The sequence below is a fragment of the Salvelinus sp. IW2-2015 genome, unplaced genomic scaffold, assembly GCF_002910315.2.
Source record: "Salvelinus sp. IW2-2015 unplaced genomic scaffold, ASM291031v2 Un_scaffold691, whole genome shotgun sequence".
Lineage (NCBI taxonomy): Eukaryota > Metazoa > Chordata > Actinopteri > Salmoniformes > Salmonidae > Salvelinus > Salvelinus sp. IW2-2015.
In genome coordinates this window covers 212,973-224,093 of record NW_019942596.1, presented here as the reverse complement: position 1 = coordinate 224,093, position 11,121 = coordinate 212,973, and the positions used below count along the sequence as shown (strand labels likewise).

Below are 11,121 nucleotides of genomic sequence, written 5' to 3'. Positions count from 1 at the left end.
TCGGTACATGCACACGTGTGTTTCTGTGTGTGCGTGACAAAAATAGTATCCCTTAATAAACAAGAAACAACCATGTTTACCCCCCCCCTCGCTATTGGTTAATCATTCATCATAACTAGCGGCCGGAATGACAGGGACATTTGGGGAACAGGTCAGGATTAACGTCCGCCTGACATTATGTGAAGCCAGCAGGTCTCCGACATCAAGTTTGAGGTTGTTTAGGCCATGTACTACCCAGAGATGGTGATCGTTTTKGGGGCTTACACTTTGGGGCTGCTGGGGGTGAGCCTCTTCTTTGCAATGCTGACCTGCACCACCTACCAGCTACTCAGCAGTTACCTGTGTAAATGGAGGGAGATGAAGTCCATACCGGAGATTGAAAGCCAACTCTGGAATTGAGTGAGGAGAGGAGATGTGAGGAGAAGGGAAGAGAGAGGAGAGGACAGTAGTTTAGGGAGGAGAGCTTCGAACACTCATTCATTCACTCACTCATTCATTCAGTCTACAAGGTCTAATGCCCTGTCAATCTACAGATAATCAGAAGCTTGAACTAGTGAATGACTTCAGAGTTCTCTTTCTTTGGATTCAGATTTCTTCCGTCAAGTCATTGGCTACACAGAGCAGTTCAGGGACTCCCCACTGTTGAAGATTTGGATCGGACCAGTACCCTTCCTCGCTYTGTTTCATGCAGAAACCATTGAGAWAGGCTTATTAATCGAAGAATTGACTTGAATCAACTTGATGCATAACACCTGTATGTTTGGCAAAGTGTTTAAATATGCTAATACATACAAGTTGGTGTCACACTTGTTTTGAAACCTCAACACGACATCGGTTCACTCCAGAGATGGAAATCTACTCTCCATAAATAAGGTAGTAATTACACCACATACTGGTAGCCTGACAATCAATATATGGWTACTGCTATCAAAACCCATTCTGGCCTGCTGCTTTGGGTGCAAGCGTGCCAAAGCAAACCCGACTGTATTGAATACTAGAGGAAGAGTCAAATTTTCCATAGAAACGTAATTTACTAAAGCAAAAATAATTCACTTTGCTTCAACAATTTTTTTAAATGTAGTTGCTGTTAACTTTCTGTTTGCTGATGATGATGCCATGCCAATGACCAACGTTCCCTCTGAGAAAAGAAATAAACRACATTTTATTTTCTATTCTATTGTCTATTTGATTCTATTTATTGGATTCTATCGACAGTTCTGAACAWCTCTGTTCATATGGACCGGGCCTATGCTTACAAGTTCCTGCACCCTTGGCTCGGCACTGGTCTACTAACCAGGTGGGTGTTTCAAAACAGATCACATTCGATAAARATCAAACGTATGTGCATTTGAGACAACATAAAATATGTATTATAACGCAGGATAGGAACATGGAATTCTTAGATAAGCCTTCGACAATTATTAGGAAAACACTTCCTTTTTTTTATGACAAAGAACAATACATTCTGAGAAACGTCTATACTTTCCAGGCAACACATTCCCTCCATATTTTCTGAACTTTTGTCGATCTCTCACAGTCTCTCTCTGTGTCACTTGTTCTGCATCTCCCTCTCTCGGATTCCCTTCCCTTTCTTTGTCTGTCTCACTCTCTTTCTTTGTCACCCTCACCCCTCTGTCTCTCTCTTCCTCTATTTCTCCCCACCTCCCTCGCTCCTCACCTCCCTCTCCCCAGCACGGGGGACAAGTGGCGGCGGCGGCGGAAGTTGCTCACCCCCACCTTCCACTTCTCYATCCTGACGGAGGTCCTGGAGGTGATGAACGAGCAGGCCGAGGTGCTGGTGGAGAAGCTGGACAAGGAGGCAGGCAAGGGACCAGTGTTTCAACCATGTCACCCTCTGTGCCCTCGACATCATCTGCGGTGGGTCCGGGTCTGGGTCTGGGTCCGGGTCTGGATGTGGGGTGGTTCTAGCGGTTCCAAAGGCTCAGTGGGTTAAAAAGATGTCCTATTCTTGTGGCCATTTCAAGTCAACTAAAAAGGATGTATAAAAATTCCAACCAAACTTACAATAAATATCTCTGTATATGATTTTCCTTTCAGAGACTGCAATGGGGAAGAAAATCTACGCTCAGAGTAACTATGACTCAGAGTATGTCCGATGTGTGTACAAGTGAGTACCTCGTCCTGAATGCAACCGACAGATGTTGTCATGCCCAGTGTTGTTTTGAAGTAGAGGGTATCGACGGCCGACCATTTCTCACTGTCCCTGCGTCTCGCTCTCTGTGTCCTTCTGTCTGCACTGTTGGTAGTTGGTTGCAAATAGTAGCCAACTTGTACCACGCATTTTGTTGTACTCTTTAAATGCTACTAATAAACAGACGTTTGGGGACAATATTCATTGCAGAAAATGTAATAGAGCGGGATAAACTGGCATCAAATTAATATAATTTTCTCTCCCTCGCATCCCTTCTACTGTCCCCAGGATGAGTGACATCATCACACGGCGACAGAGGATGCCGTGGTTCTRGCCTGACTTTTTTTACAACTACTTTGGCGAGGGCTGGGAGCACAACAGGAGCCTCAAGGTCCTCCACTCCTTCACCTCCAATGTGAGTCATCAGTCAATCAAAAAGGGGCTTTTGACTATTTAGCTGTACCCAGGGAAATAAGTGGTCATCCATCCAGCCAAGGGCTTGTTCAGAAGGAAGACCGTTACATAAGGTTCAGATAGAAATGTATTGTGTAGAACATAAATGATTGTCTGTACGATCGAAWAAGAAATCATGTCASCTCTATTCATTCTATTTCTATCTGCAATGTTTAGAAYGCCTCATGTCAAATGTTTTCACTGAATACACCCCCAGTTGATCTACGAGAGGGCGGAATACATTGCCTACGTCGAGTCGGACAGCGAATCGGACCAGGGCATGAGGAAGAGGCGGGCCTTCCTGGACATGCTGCTGAAGACCACGGACGAGGAGGGCAACGAGCTCACCCACCAGGACATCCAGGAGGAAGTGGACAGCTTTGTGTTCAGGGTCAGAGGTCAAAACCACTATCACACGCTCCATGTAGAATATATTACAGATTTATCATTAGTGTTTTTTTTATTGCCCCTGTCTTGCAGGGTCATGATACTACAGCCGCAGCCATGAATTGGGACATTCACCTGCTGGGCTCCCATCCAGAGGTGCAGAGGAAGGTTCAACAAGAGCTTCAGGGGGTGTTTGGTAATCCCCCCTTATTTTTTTTTAACCCTTTTACTGCATGGGGCTCCCTTTCCTGGACACAAATGCCATGTGAATTGTTCTCATAATTTACACTTCGATTAAAAATGTAAACTCAATCTCATGCTAGTTAAGAGGTGAWATTCAACATTAAATCAMATTTCCCTAGACTTTGTTCTTGGAAAATGTATCAAAAGCATTTGCAACATTGTGCAATAGTGGAACTGCAATTCRAGTGAGAGGGGCAAGGCAAAAGACATTGAAATCATAATTTTCTGTATTTGTTTTGTAATATTGACATGACTAATATGATTTAAATGAATTTTTGTAAATGTATTTATTTTATTTATCTAGGCAAGTCAGTTAAGAACAAATTCTTATTTACAATGACGGCCTAGGAACAGTGGGTTATCTCCCTTGTTCAGGGGCAGAACAAAGATAAAATATATTTGTTATATGCATGGATAAAACAATTCTGTTTAATATTTTTAACATTATAATAATGATATCTTATTTTCACAAGAAAATAATTTCAGATAGTGTGAAGGAWTAAAAACAATACAATTATAATTCAAACACCTCATTTATATAACTTTTTTTTTTTTTTTTTTAAATGTTATTAATAGTTGCCTATTKTTCCGGCAACAAATACTAAAATAAAACTTTAAAAAAGATTAACAAGGAYATAATGTGAAGTGAAAAAAGATCCCAGAAATTGCTTATTTCTCTCAAATTCTATGCACAAATTTGTTTACATCCTTGTTAGTGAGTATTTCTCCTTTGCCAACCTAATCCATCCACCTGACAGTTGTGGCATATCAAGAAGCTGATTAAACAGCATGTTCATTACACAGGTGCACCTTGTGCTGGGAACAATGAAAGGCAACTCTAAAATTTTGAGTTTTGTCACACAACACAATACCCCAGATGCCTCAAGTTTTGAGGGAGTGTATATTCGGCCTGCTGAGTACAGGAATGTCCATCAGAGCTGTTGGCAGATAATTTAATGGTACGTCCAACCAGCCTAACAACCACATGCAACGTGTATGGCGTTGTGTGGGCGAGCGGTTTGCTGACATCAACGTTGTGAACAGAGTGCCCCATGGTGGGGTTATGGTATGGGCAGGCATAAGCTACGGACAATGAACACAATTGCATTTTCTCGATGGCAGTTTGAATGCACAGAGATACCGTGACGAGATCCCGAAGCCCATTGTCCTGCCATTCATCCGCCGCCATTACCTCATGTTTCAGCATGATAATGCACAGCCCCATGTCACAAGAAACTGTACACAATTCCTGGAACCTGAAAATGTCCCTTTCCATGGCCTGCATACTCACCCATTGAGCATGTTTGGGATGCGCTGGATCGACACGTACGACAGAGTGTTCAGTTCCCGCCAAATATCCAGAGCACACTTGCACAAGCTCATTGAAGGGAGTGGGACACACATTCACAGCCCACATCAAACAGCTCTGCATATAACTCTTTTGTGAAGGAGAATGTGTCGCCCTGCATGATGCAAAATGGTGGTCATACAGCTCTAGGAAGGGTCTAAGTGCTTCTTCCAAACTCTTTTTTCATTTAAGCAATGATGGAGGCCACTGTGTTCTTTGACTTGTCTAGTAAAATTAAAAATGCTGACAGATCATTTTTTGGTACCCTTCCCCAGCATCTGTGCCTTCGACATACACTATATGTCTCGGAGCCTCTAGGACAATTCCCATCAATCTATCATGGCTTGATTTTTGCTTTGACATTGCACTGTGAATTGTGGGAACGTATACAGACAGGTGATCGTGCCCTTCCAAATCAATGTCCAATAATTGAATTTTCATCCAGTTGGAATCCAAATCAGTTGTGTAATCATCAAAGGACGCATCAATGGAACAGGAACCACCTTGAGCTCAATTTCGAGTCGCATAGCAAAGCGTCTGTTAATACTTATGAAATAAGTGTATTTCTCTGTTTTCATTTTTATACTTTGCCAACATTTATCTAAATAACCATATTTTTTGCTGTTGTTTGTCATTTATGGGGTAAAGGGTATGCTTGATGACAAAGCTGTCTGTCAAGGCAAGGGGTGGCTCTTTGGAACTTGAATCTGGCAAATATAAAATTTTTATTTCCCGATTGTTTTTGTATCACAATTTTTGGTTACTACATGATTCCATTATGTTTAATTACATAGTTATTTAATGCATTTTCATCTATAATCTACAATTGTAAAAAACATTACAAAGAAAACCCAATATAGTTTTTAGCCTAAACTAGCTTCATTAATTGTGTCTGACATTCTGAAAATGCAGCCGTGTTGATTCACTTTGCGGGCACCGGAGTATGACACCTGACTACAGTTTGCATTGAATTGTGGATCATATCAACCCACAAGTGATCAAAGTTCTTCACTCGCTCACTCAAGCTAAATCAAGGGCTGAGGGGGCAACGTTAGTGAATTCCACTTACGTGGCAATCAAACTACATCCGTTGCGATGTGATTCCCAAGGGAAGTGGCGAGGGCTGAGGGAGTCAAAAATAACGTGTTTGACTGGTACTATATACATATATGTACAGTTGAAGTCAGAAGTTTACATACACTTAAGTTGGAGTCATTAAAACTCGTTTTTCAACCACTCGCAATTTCTTGTTAACGAACTATAGTTTTGGCAAGTCGGTTAGGACATCTACTTTGTGCATGACACAAGTAATTTTTTCAACACTTGTTGATTAAGATTATTTCACTTATAATTCACTGTATCACAATTCCAGTGGGTCAGAAGTTTACATACACAAAGTTGACTGTGCCTTTAAACAGCTTTTAAAATTCCAGAAAATTATGTCATGGCTTTAGAATCTTCTGATAGGCTAATAGACATAATTTGAGTCAATTGGAGGTGTACCTGTGGATGTATTTCAAGGCCTACCTTCATACTCAGTGCCTCTTTACTTGACATCATGGGAAAATAAAATAAATCAGCCAAGACCTCCGAAAAAAAATTGTAGACCTCCACAAGTCTGGTCCATCCTTGGAGCAATTTCCAAATGCCTGAAGGTACCACATTCACCTGTACAAACAATAGTAGCAAGTATAAACACCATGGGCCACGCAGCCGTCACACGCTCAGGAAGGAGACGCGTTCTGTCTCCTAGAGATGAACGTACTTTGGTGCGAAAAGTGCAAATCAATCCCAGAACAACAGCAAAGGACCTTGTGAAGATGCTGGAGGAACAGGCACAAAATTATCTATATTCACAGTAAAACGAGTCCTATATTGACATAACCTGAAAGGCCGCTCAGCAAGGAAGCAGCCACTGCTCCAAAACACCATAAAAAGCACATTACGGTTTGCAACTGCACATGGGGACAAAGATTGTACTTTTTAAAGAAATGTCCTCTGGTCTGATGAAACAAAAATAGAACTGTTTGGCCATAATGACCATCATTATGTTTGGAGGAAAAAGGGGAGGCTTGCAAGCCGAAGAACACCATCCAACCGTGAAGCACGGGGTGGCAGATCATTGTTGTGGGGGCTTTTGCTACAGGAGGGACTGGTGCACTTCACAAAATAAATGGCATCATGAGGTAGGAAAGTATGTAGATATATTGAAGCAACATCTCAAGACATCAGTCAGGAAGTTGAAGCTTAGTCGCAAATGGGTCTTCAAATGGACAATGACCCAAGCATACTTCCAAAGTTGTGGCAAAATGGCTTAAGGACAAACAAAGTCAAGGTATTGGAGTGGCCATCACAAAGCCCTGACCTCATTCCATAGAAAGATTGTGGGCATTGCTGAAAAAGCGTGTGCGACAAGGAGGCCTACAAACCTGACGCAGTTACACCAGCTCTGTCAGGAGGAATGGGCCAAATTTCACCCAACTTGTTGTGGAAAGCTTGTGGAAGGCTACCCAAAACGGTTGACCCAAGTTAAACAATTTAAAGGCAATGCTACCAAATACAAATTGAGTGTATGTAAACTTCTGACCACTGGGAATCTGATGAAAGAAATAAAAGCTGAAATAAATCATTCTCTCTATTACTCTGACATTTCACATTCTTAAAATAGAGTTGTGATCCTAACTGACCTAAGACACGGAATTTTTACTTGGATTAAATGTCAGGATTGTGAAAAACAGAGTTTAAATGTATTTGGCTGTATGTAAACTTCCGACTTCAACTGTATATATGTATATGTATATGTAGCGAGAGAGAGATTTTACATGTGTTTATTTAGGGCCATTTTACTTTAGAAAAACAAATATATATAATTATTTTTTTGCATGGTTCTTTCATAATGCATGCATTACAGGGTTAATATATATATATGTTTGCAGTTGATTTAGACAGTGATGAAAGAGAGCAGAGACAGGTAATTGGGATTTAAGAGGAGCTCTATTTAGAGGAGCTGGACGAATTACTGCTAGACAATGGGCTCTGCAGGAGGCATTTGGTAATTATAACCCTCTCGTGTACCGTCACTATTTCTGCTTCTATCTTGTTTTCTCTGCCCGGGGCCTTTTGGTTCTCRTCAATGCTGACTCTCGTTCAAATCCTTCTCTCACGGGTCAGACTGAGTTCAAACACAGTCACACCGAAGTGGTTCTGTGGCATATCAAAATGGTGTGCTGTATATGCGGCAGTAGTTCCCAAACTTTGAAATAGTAAAAACTCTTTAATCATTGTAAATTATATCATAAATAGGACTTGTGGAGTTGTCACACATGCAGCTAACAAAAATATATGGAAACGTCTGCTCTACCCAAAATGACAAACAACTAATTGCAGCATTACCGCAAAAATGGAAGAGGCAAGTGGAAGGGGGAGAAAGTAATGATCTTGTCTGCCGGCATTAAAGACCAACATTCTTTAWAGAAAATTGTGATAAATAAAAAGGTATGCCAGTTTTTAATTTAAGGACCAAAAAATTGACAGCTGTGCCATACAGATTGCAAAATAGTTTGGAAGAGATTTTCGATGTACCGATTCCATGGCACATGGTGTATGAACTGATACACAAAATGATGACAGATTCAAAACTTTGAGTTTTTCAATTAAACCAAATTATTGCAACCAATAGAATGTTATACTGTATATATGGGCGATACAACCATCCCAACTCTGCAGATTTTGCTGCGAAGAGACAGAATCATTGGATCATTTGTTTTGGTACTGTCCATATGAAGCTTGTTTTTGGTCACAGGTTCAGAAATGGCTGAAGAACTGCAATGTTTACCTGGAGTTAACTCTGCAAATAGCACTGCTGGGTGATCTGAAAAGTCATAGTACTCGTAGCAAAAATGTTTATCTTTCATTTACATYCTGTAGAAACTATGAGAATAGAAAGGTTGAAYYTTTGTGAAACATCACAGCACAGTTGAAAAAAAACTGTATGGTCTTCAGAGATAGATGGTAGGGGTTGAGCGGAGCTGAAGGATGGGACTAAAAACAAACAAAATATAACTAATGCAAAGTATACTGTGTCCGTAAAATGGATATACTATGTAGAAGCTTAAATGTTGTTGTCCATTTGTTTACTCCAATTAGGGGAGGGGTGGTAGGGTTAGGTGAAAATAATAAAGGAATAACAAAGAAAAAATATAATGTCAAACAGAACTTACACAGAACGTGGTTACCATGTTCTCAGAATATTCAACATTAATGTTCATATTTTATATTCTGAGAACATGGTAACCACGTTCTGGGTATGTTTGGTGTGACGCTGATAGAATATTCTCCTAACTATCAGGAAACGGGACACAGGAATGTTCTTGAAATGTGTCTAGAACATTAATATCTTCTAYTCTGAGGACACGGTAACCATGTTTGGTGTGACGTTGATAGAATATGCTCTTAACTATCAGGAAACTGAACACATTCATCTTCTTGCAACATTCCCACATGTCTAGAACATTAATGAAACATGTCTGGAACATTAATACCTTATATTCTGAGAACATTCTGTGTATGTTTGGTGTGATGTTGATGGAATATTCTCTTAATCCTCAGGAAACTGGATATGTCTAGAATATTAATATTGTAGGCTATATTCTGAGGACACGGTAACCACATGCTGGGTAAATTCTGCTTGACGTTAAAATAACGTTCTTCTACCTCTAATGCAAAAACATTCTAAATAGGTTAGAGTTCAAGTGGTTCTTTGCGGTTCGGCAAAAAAAGGAAAGGAGGGGTGCTCAACAACAACGAAAAAAATWATGAGAATGGCTGACCAAGAAAATTCCAAAATGACTAATTCGAGGTAAAAAGGAGTTGGAGCAGTCACAAAAAAAAAGGCGGAGTGATTCATTTTTGCTCACTATAATCCATTGTAMATGTGACTGATGTTTAGGCATCAAGCTAACGTCTTCCTCAAATTAGTCCTTTTGGAAGTTTTTCTTGGTAAGCCATCCACATGCTAAATAGGTTCTCAGGAGGTTTTTGCCAAACCACAAAGAATGTTCCTGTAGCTAACGGCAAAATGGACACTCAAACATAACAGGTAACACTACAAAAATGTTCTATCTCCCTAGAATTGTTAGCTKGTCTGTGCCATGTAGAAGATGAACCTACAACCATGGTGTGTCCAGCGMCYTTYCMWTTYMRKYMWYYYSKMTTTGCTATTTTTTGTTTGTTATTTGTGTTCATTAGTTCATTTATCCACTTATACCTTTTTGTGGACCTAATAGCMTAGCTTGTGTTTCACTGTTGTGCCTGTAGACGGGTTCAAGGTTCCCAAAGGTGCCAATGCCATCATCATGCCCTACTCCCTCCACCGTGACTCGCGCCACTTCCCCCAGCCAGAGGAGTTCCGCCCGGAGTGCTTCCTGCCGGAAAACTGCGTCGGGAGACAACCGTACACCTTCGTTCCCTTCTCCGCTGGACTCCGCAATTGCATTGGTAGGAATAKGAGACATTTAATACATTCAAGTAAAGTAGCACTTAAAGTAGTACAACATTTTAGAAAATTGGTAAATCAACATCATTCCATTTGAGATTAATGACACAAGATTGGTCACCTTTGGCAGCAATTTTCAACTTGAAGCCAAAATAAGCGATTTAAAATAAAACAAGGATTGTGTCACAGGTATTGATCGATGTTTTATCGGCTTGAAAGTGGACTGTCCACTACCGTGGGCCTGTCCAACGAAGATGCGTACAAGCTATCACTACCTTAATGATAGTGACAAACTAAAGTTTAACTTCAGACAACAAAAAACAAGACATAATTCAAACAAAATGGAGGATTCAAAGTGTATGTCCTCACATGCTCTCGTTACACCCCTGCCCCCAGGTCAGCGCTTTGCCGTGATGGAGGAGAAGGKGATCCTGGCATCCATCTTGCTCTACTTCAACGTGGAGGTTGTGTCAGAAGCGGGAAGACCTCCGTCCACTAGGGAAGCTCATCCTTCGCCCCGAGAATGGCATCTGTATCAAACTGGAGTAGAGGAATCAGCATTAGCACTCATAGGCTGCGTCCCAATAATATCTCATTTCTCCTGAAGGGCACTTCACTACTTCCTATGAATCTAAAAGCATTGGATTAATGGAGACGTGGGCTAGAGGGGAGTTTCTACCATGTTTTTTTACCAGTCATTTCCTTTTCAATCARTGAAGGAAAGTGAACAAGTGCACACTTTGAGAGGAAGGAGATAATTGGGACATAGCATATACATGTACTAGAGAGCTCATATCTTTGCATATCTACCTCGATTTGAAAGTAAAACATTTCTTCTTCGACTTTAACAAGTGTATTGGCAACAAATGTTCAGCAAAAGTGCCCAAATCATATGGACAGAACTTCAGCCTCTTCCAGGCTAATCAGTCTCCTATGGTGGCTCTAGATCTTTCTTTGATGACAAATTGGTTATTAGTGACTCGTTGGGTTACCCGTAAAGCATGGTGGTGAGCCTATCCGAAAATGCATGCGGGGTGAAGTTGC

At 40.8% G+C, this 11,121-nt stretch overlaps 1 pseudogene; it reads left to right on the top strand.

Moving 5' to 3' along the window:
• The first annotated feature begins 233 nt into the window (after positions 1 to 233).
• On the top strand, positions 234 to 10,626 carry LOC112068758 (cytochrome P450 4V2-like; annotated as a pseudogene).
• Positions 10,627 to 11,121: the final 495 nt, after the last annotated feature.